Source organism: Xenopus laevis, chromosome 6S, assembly GCF_017654675.1.
Source record: "Xenopus laevis strain J_2021 chromosome 6S, Xenopus_laevis_v10.1, whole genome shotgun sequence".
NCBI lineage: Eukaryota > Metazoa > Chordata > Amphibia > Anura > Pipidae > Xenopus > Xenopus laevis.
Genome location: NC_054382.1, coordinates 59,819,871 through 59,828,594, shown reverse-complemented (window position 1 = coordinate 59,828,594; position 8,724 = coordinate 59,819,871). Strand labels below are relative to the sequence as shown.

Below are 8,724 nucleotides of genomic sequence, written 5' to 3'. Positions count from 1 at the left end.
ACCCCCCGTAATGCTGCAAAATGACCCCTAAGATTCTGTAATTCCTAGGGGAAACCCTACATTATTTTTTTTTTCTGACTCATAACATAGCGTGCCCCACTATGTGCCATAAGCAATACTGTGACTGTTGAAGTCACAAAGCAAAATTGCTTCTTTAATAGTGAAAAATAGGAAAACATTTATTTTTGGAGGATGGAGGCAGTGTTGAGTGGATTGCTTTTCTGCTCCCAAGATATTTTGACACCATGCTCCTTCGCTTAAGTTAGGGGTAATACAACAAAAAGGGATCTAACAACAAAGTATCCCAGTACAAGCCCTAAACACAAGCACTTATCACACCAAGTTCAACATATGCCTATAACTAAAGTGAAAAGCGACATGTGCAAGCTCTGTTATAGTACTTAGCAGAGATACAGATCAGTAGATGAAATTAACAAGCAATACGGGAAGTAAAAGGAACATTTTAAATGGAATTTAAAGAGAAAATGTACATGTAAATGCATGTCAGTGGAGTAGAACAGAAGGGAGGGAACAGCAAATGGAAGAAATCCAGTAAAATACATGTAATCTAAGCATGGTATCAAGATAGTGATATCAGGGTTGCAAAGAACAGGTTACCATGGTAGAAAGGGTGTAATTGAGAGTGAAAGTGGGACAGGAATACAAAGAAATGAAAAGACAACAATGAAGATTGTGCTGGAGGGGAGACAGTGAAGGTAAGAAAAAAAAAGTACTTTCCTTTAGAGAGCAAACTTGAAGCCCCCCTCCCATCCACAACAGCTCCTGTCAGGCAACGTACCAGGAAAACCGAATCTTAGCAAAAGGGTTTGAATCATCATGTTATTATTCAGAGAGGCAGACACTTAGACATTGCACCATATCTTCTGTCTGCAGCAGTATCAGAAATCTGGATGTTCCAGTTATACCAAAGGTAAAAATAGAGTCTGTGTCTGTTCTCAAATTGGAGAACACATATTTTATTGTTTTGCTATGACGATTGCATGTTATGTCCATTCAAAATGTTTACAGCTGACCTAATTTAATGGTACATCTGGAATCTGACCTATATTGGTATTATGGGCATAATATTCCATAGTGATTCCAAAACTGTGAATTATTACATAAGATCATAAGCTCCATTGGGGTTAGAACTGATGTATATTCTCTTTCTGCGCTGTGGAATTTATTGGTGCTAAATAACTAATGGATAATAATAAAAATATTATACACCATAAATTCATATTATGTTTGATTTGTAGAGGTATACTATGTGACTTGTTAGCGGCATCTCAGGAAGCACTGTATATTATTTTCTTTCCTATGTGACATAAAACTATAGGATGATGTGTTACTGAAGGTTAGAAATGTTTTAGGCAGATTGTAATTTTTAAGCTGCAGTAGTGGCTGTTTAGGAATGTGGGCATTTGTATTATCATGAGAAATAGCTAGGTTTTTTTACTTGAGAGGCATGCCTGCACTGTAGAGAAAAATCCTATCTTCCTTTCATTAACAATGCCTTTATTGTGTATTTTATACACTTTACAGAGATATTCGCTATATATGAGTTGTGCAGCAGCAGCAGAAATTTCTCACCATTTATATCATTCTATCCCCGGTCTATTAAATGAGAGTAATAGAGTTTAAATGCATTAATAACTTATGAAGCAGAAAAATTGGTGGTCAGTTACTACATTATATATATATATATATATATATATATATATATATATATATATATATATATATATATATATCTATATATCTATATATCTATATATCTATATCTATATCTATATATATATATAGTTGAGTCACTTCCCAAACTTTGTGCCAGGTGTATTAACACTCCGGTAAATATCTTAAAAGTTTGCTTATGTATGACTGTAACTGTTCGTGTAAAATAGGCAAATACAAGACCATTGTAAACACAAATGTTTACACATGTTTAAGATCAATCAAAACTTGACTAAACAAACACGCATACTCCAGTTTTGGCCTCTTTTTTCTAGTGCTCATTACAGGGATAGAGTATCTATAATGGTTTGTCTATTGATTGTTGTGACTTATTATTCAAGTATATCAATTTATATATATATATATCTAAATATATATATATATATATATATATATATATATATATATATATATATATATATACACATACACACACACACACACACACACACATAGGTATTCTAATTAAAGCTTTAGAATGATTTCTGTTTTCCAGAGATGGAATTTAAATTTGTGGAATAATATTTTTTCTTACATGACCACAAGATATCTGTACCCTTGTTATTTAGAACATCTGTGCTTTTTTAATACTTTAAAACTGAGATGTAGTACTTTGATGCTACAACATAAATAAGGATAACTTTGTAAGTACCTGCTGAAAATTAAAAATATACATTCAAGTTACTATATTTATTTATACATTTTATTTATCAAGTGTTATTGAGACTAATGGCTCATTTTAAAGGTAATTTGATCATGCTTTAAAACTGGTGAATTTGGAGACATTGCCATACCATATGATGAAACTTTGCAGGTGTCTGCATTTAAATATGCATTAAATATTAGGTATTGTATGCTTTATTAGATGTAATTTACAGTATGTGGCGTTAATGATGTTATATGTAAAAGCTTGTCTTTGACACATAAGTGGTGGTCATATATGGATTAAAAAATGTCATTCTATGTTTCTGGGTTTATTAATAGAATATCCTGTATTCCTATATCTTGAAGATTTTAGAAAATGACAAATTCGGCTCTGGACAGAACATAATAGAAATTGGATAGGGGCTTAGACAATCTTTCAGTTTACATCCTTTCTTTGATTTTTCTGGATAAAGGTCTCTCTCTACTTATTCAAATGTTGCTGTCAGAGCAGATTCCAGATACCTGAAAAACATGCTATTGGGGAGTAGATATCTACTTTGCAGTAATGCCCCTTTATTGATTGATGTGTTTTAGTTACCAAAAGGAACTGTTAAGATATGGATATTTTTGGTTAACCAAAAAACCAAAATGAGAGAGAAGAGATCAAAATAGCTATAAAAATATTATATCCCAGAGTATGGTTACCCTTAAATATCTGAAAATTGGTACCCATTGTAATTCTGCTGGAAGTTCATTAAAATGTGGTTGAAAATCATCAAGTGGAAAAATACCTGGTTTCTACCAGTTATGGAGTGATGATTTATTATGTAAAGTGCAGCTTTGAAAGTGGAATACAGGTTTCCTAAAAACAAGAGTGTATCATCGGTATACATTGTCACCTTTTATGTAGTATTTGTAGTACTAAACGAGACATTTCTCAATTTCTGATGCCAAAAATGGAGGAGAGTTTTTTTCAGATTTTCCCTAACTGATCAGCTGACATAGCAGTAGCCATTTAGGTTTTTCTAACCTACAGTCTCCATCATTCTTATATAAAATCTACTTAATAAATTTTGCTGCTGTAATGAACTATAGTTGGCCACAATAGATATTAGTATCACAATAGCTTTGCACAAGCATAATATCCAAGGCTATTGTGATACTAAAATCTATAGTGTATGGACTCATAGGGTTAAAATGCCCCTATGTCTTTAAATACCCTTCCTCCTTTTCCCTAGTTGCTGGGCAAAAGCCCATTGCCCTAGAGGGACCAGTACCTCTAGTGTCTAGTCTAGTTGGGGACCAGGGAACCCCATGAACGAGGTTAGCTAGATATAGGTTATATCTGTCATAGACTCTCTAGGAGAGTGAGATAGAGTACAGATAGCAAAAGCAGTGTTCTGCTCCATCAAGGATCTGTAGCTTCCCAAGGCTCCTAGATTGCCTTTAGTGAAGGGACCACAGTTGATAGGGTGTCGCGCTTAGACTCCTTCTCCCTGACCATTCCGCTGGGTGGGATCTGGACCACTTAAAGGTATATCTGCCTTGTGATGTTCCTTACTGCTTGACTACAATGCCTATGGGAGTCACATTCCTCAGCTGTGTCATCCAACCTGTTTCAGCCTGCCAATATATTGCATATACCTCATGACTGTAAATAAACCTGAGAATATCTGTCATGTACAAATAAACTGTCACTCTTTTGTTTCATCATAAAAACTTCCTGGTGTCCATTATTCCTATTTTTTACTGCACAGTAGCCTGCGAGATGTAGTCACACTACACCATTCCTGAAATCTTCCACTTAGTGAAGGCCCTAGCCTGAAGTGTAACTTCACATGTAACCCATGCTCCTCTCACTAGCTGGACATAAACTCCTTTTGGACTGTATAGCCCAAGTTAGCGTTACATTAGTATAGATATGGGTATATGTAGTTTTGTATAGAGGGATCAGGGTTTCATTTGATGGGGCTGAACTTGATGGACTTTGGTCTTTTTTCAACCAAAGTTAACTATGTAACTATGTAACCAGGTTTTTGGCCACAGAATGAGCCCTAGAAGCTGCAGAAGAAGAAGGTCACAGCAGAATTTTGTAATGGAATATTATCCCCGTAAACAGACAGAAGAGCAGTGTAGCTGGTCAACAGCTTGTACACAACAACAAGATTTGTATTGTTGGGTGAAGATACTGGGCAGGATGGATCTGAACAGGCATGTATGCAGCTGAATACCCCGAGGGACAGCCAGTGCAGTATTTTTGCCCAGTGCCACTCTAGGTACTCAGTGCGCCCATTGGCACACATGCAGTATAGAAATGAGTGCATTACATCACTTTCATCTGTCGCAGACCAGCCAGGTACCCAATACACCTCACCTGCCCCCTTCCACCACCAGATTAATCATAACATATCTGCCAGTGGATCCTATTTTGATTAGTAAAAGTTTTATTTACCATATAGGCATCTGAGTGCCGCTGCCCTGGTCACAGGCTCTTGAGCATCTATATGGTAAATCCTGCCCTGGGAACATCTGGCCTAGTACAGGAAAGGCACTAGGAAGAAAAGTCAGGTTGTGGTTATAGGGAATTCTGCTGTTAGGAATATGGACAGGGGCTGGGGAAGACCTCACAGTCTTGGTACACATGGATACCAAATACAAATTTAGAGGAACTGGGGACTTTTAATGTAATTATCAGAGATATCACTTGTTCTATGTGCTACACTAAGAAGGCAGCAGGAACATAGAGAGATTCATTTATAAGAAATATAAGAAAATAGTGTACGGAGGACAATTTATTTGAGAACTGGGTGATTTTTCAATAAGCTACAGACCTTTTATCTGAAATGGGCTGCACCTTAATGATGATGGTCCAGGTGTTTTGGGGGAAAGAATAGCGAGAAGATTTTAGATTAAACTAGATATGGTGAAAGGAGCAGTGAGTAATTCTATTGCAGATAGGTTAGATGGGATTTGGGCATAGTAAGGGGGAAAGGGTGTGAATATTTGAATGGGGGCATCAGAAGTTGTATTTACACAAGTTAAAAGCTGGTTTCATTATCAAATGTAACTTTGCAAATGCTAAGGCATGGCTGGTAAATTGGAAGGTAATGACACTGGATGAAAAATATGATGTAATTTGCATTGCTGAAATATGGGTGAAGAAGTCACATGACTAATAGTAGAAAACCTTTCTTTGTTTCTGAGGGACAGTTTGTGTTTGTTAGGAAGAGAAACACTAAAGCAGACTGGCACATACCAAACCATAAACAGCTCAAAAACAGGAACCGGATACTAAATAGTAAAAAAAAATAATTTTATTTTCCAAAATTAAAATAGAAACCTGATACGTTTTGTCACCAGGGGACACTTCTTCATAGGCTGATCATATGGTACAACTAACAAAGTATTTAAAGGAGTAAAAGCCAAGGGGATGTATGGAAGGGGCTAACAAACCAATCATAAACCGCCTCTCGGAACCTGATAAAACAAAACCCAAATAGCTATATTGATTTACAATTGCAGCCTAATTGAGGAAAATATGCATATGAACACAGTAAACATTGAGACCAAGAAAAGTGACATTAAACATAGCAAAGTCGTGCCTAAGTAAAGTGTCCATTTTATTTCCATTCTTAACAGTTCAGAATGGATATCTTTTTACTATTTAATATCAGACTCCTGTTTCTTAACTGTTTATGGTTCGGTATGTGCCAGCCTGCATTGATATTTCCGTGCATACTCCTTCTGCTGATGGTCTGGGGCAAGTGCACCTGGACCCACCGTTTATAGCGGTAAGCATTTACTTTGGAACGCTCCACATTGGTTACTTCTTACCTTTTCATGTGATAAACCTTTTTCTCACTAAATTAAAACCATAAATTAAGTCCTGTTTGTAGCCTCTCCAATTTTCCATAGAGGGAAAAAAAATCCTTCCTGACTCAGTCTAGTTCCTGGATCAACTTGTACTGTGAGCTATCTTCCATAACCCTGTATTCCCTTGGTTGCTAAACAGCCATCCAACCCTTTCTTAAAGCTATCTAATGTATCAGCCAGCACGACTGATTCAGGGAGACAATTCCACTTTTCCAATTCTTCACAGTTCACTGTAAAAAAAAATATCTTTTATCGGCTTAGTTGCCCTTCTCTGGACCCTCTCAAATTTAGCCGTTCATTCCGTTTCAGCACTGGAGACCAAAACTGTACTGCATATTCTAGATGGGGCCTTACCAGCACTCCGTACAGTAATAGAACAACCACCTCCTCCTGCCAATCTATACCCCTTTTAAAAGAGAACTAAAGCCTAACTAATGGAGTAGGTAGAAATGTTGTACATGATGTTTTGTGCTTCTGTACCAGCCCAAGGCAACCGCAGCCCTTTAGCAGTAAAGATCTGTGTTTCCAAAAATGCCCCAGTAGCTACCTATCTTCTTGATTCACTGCATATGTTCTGTGCTGCTGTCACTTACTGAGCTTAGGGACTCACTCACAATATACAGAAAACATAGAATAGAAATGTCTCAATATAAGGCTGATTAGTAATTAATACATATAATTACTACTTAGCAGCACAGAAACCAGTGCAATTAGCATCAGAATTTAATAATCAGCCCTTTAGCATCAGCTTATATTACAGGACAACCTCATTTTCTGCTTGATAATTTGTGACGACCCCTAAGTTTAGCTTCTCAACAGCTGCTCAGAGCCCATTGAGCATGTGAGTGTCACAGACACTTTCCAAGATGGTGACCCCCTGTGACAAGTTTGAAATCCTGGATCATTGCTGATAACAAGCTGAAACTTTAGGCTGTTGAAATAAGTTCATTATATAAGATATGGCATTTTTAACCATATTAATTTTTAGGGGTTAGTTCTTCTTTAATACAGCTCATGACCTTTTTTGCCCTTGAAGCTGCTGGCTAGCATTTCTTGATACAGTCAAGTTTATTATCTACAAGGACTCCAAGGTCCTTTTCCATTATACATTTGCCTAGTGCAGTCCCATTAAGGGTATAAGTGGCTCTCATATTTTTACATTCCAGATGCATGACTTTACATTTATTGACATTGAATCTCATCTGCCACTTAGCCGCCCAGATTGCCAACCTGTCAAAATCTTGGATGGAATTAATTGGGCTGCATTGCTTTGTGTCATCTGCAAACACTGATACATTACTTACCCTCCCCTAAGTCATTAATGTACAAATTAAGTCGACCCAATATGAAGCCCTGAGGGACCCTACTAAGAACTAACTCATTAACAACCACCCTCTGTACCCGATCATGTAGCCAGTTTCCTATCCATGTGCAAATGTCCTCATTAAGCCCAATAGCCTTCGTTTTGAAAGCAGTCCTTTGTGGGTCACAGTATCAAAAGTTTTGGCAAAATCCAAATACATCACACTTACTGCACCCCTCCCCGCTGTCCAGCATCTTATTTAACTCATCATGAAATACAAATTTGTCTGACTTGACCTTTCCTTCATAAAGCCATACTGAGTACTGCTCATAATGCCATTCATCAGGACAACACTTTGAATGTTTCCTTAACAAGTCTTAAAATAATTTCCCCACCATGGATGAAAGTTAATGGCCTATGATTGCCAGGTTGAGATTGTCAATCTTTTTTAAATATAGGAATTACAACATCTTTTCTGCTAATCCATAGGTACCATACCAGATTAAAGCGAGTCTGAGAAAATTGGACTTAGGGCCTTACTGGGCCCCTTACACTCCTGTGCTCAGTAGGGTCTGCTTCCTCTGTAGCTACACCACTGGTTACAAGCTTCTGTGTGGTCATGGGAGCAGCCTTTCAAAGCTTAAAAAGAAGAAAAGGCACAGGATACACAGCAGATAACAGATAAGATCTGTAGTATACAATGGGATTCTTTAGAACTTATCTGTTATCTACTGGGTATCCAGTGCTTGAGTAGCTGCCCCCATGGCTATACAGCATCTTGTTTATATAAACTATTGTTGTGTCTCTGACGCAAGAGCACCCAGGCCCGGATTTGCAGCGAGACTGCAAAAGGCCTGGGCCTAGGGCAGCATGCCGCCCAGCTGCAAGTGTAATTGTCTCGATCCTGGAGCACTAACCGCTAAAAAAAAAGGAGATGATAAGTGTGCCTGAGTCTGTGTATGTCTCAGTCTGTGCGTGCCTGTGTGTATGTGTGCCTGAGTCTGTGTGTGCCTGAGTCTGTGCGTGCCTGTGTGTATGCTTGCCTTAGTGTCTGTGTATGTGTGCATGAGTCTGTGTACCTGAGTCCATTTGTGCCTGAGTGTATGTGTGGCTAAGTCTGAGTGTGCCTGTGTGCGTCTGAGTGTTGTTGCCAGTATTGCAGACTGTGA

General features: G+C 37.7%; 1 long non-coding RNA gene across 1 annotated transcript in view; it reads left to right on the top strand.

Moving 5' to 3' along the window:
• Positions 1–742: 742 nt before the first annotated feature.
• Positions 743–8,724, top strand: part of LOC121395079 — a 61,445-nt gene continuing 53,463 nt past the window's right edge. The window contains exon 1 of the long non-coding RNA XR_005962237.1: positions 743–931. This is a non-coding gene — a long non-coding RNA (uncharacterized LOC121395079). The remainder of the gene's footprint in view (positions 932–8,724) is intronic.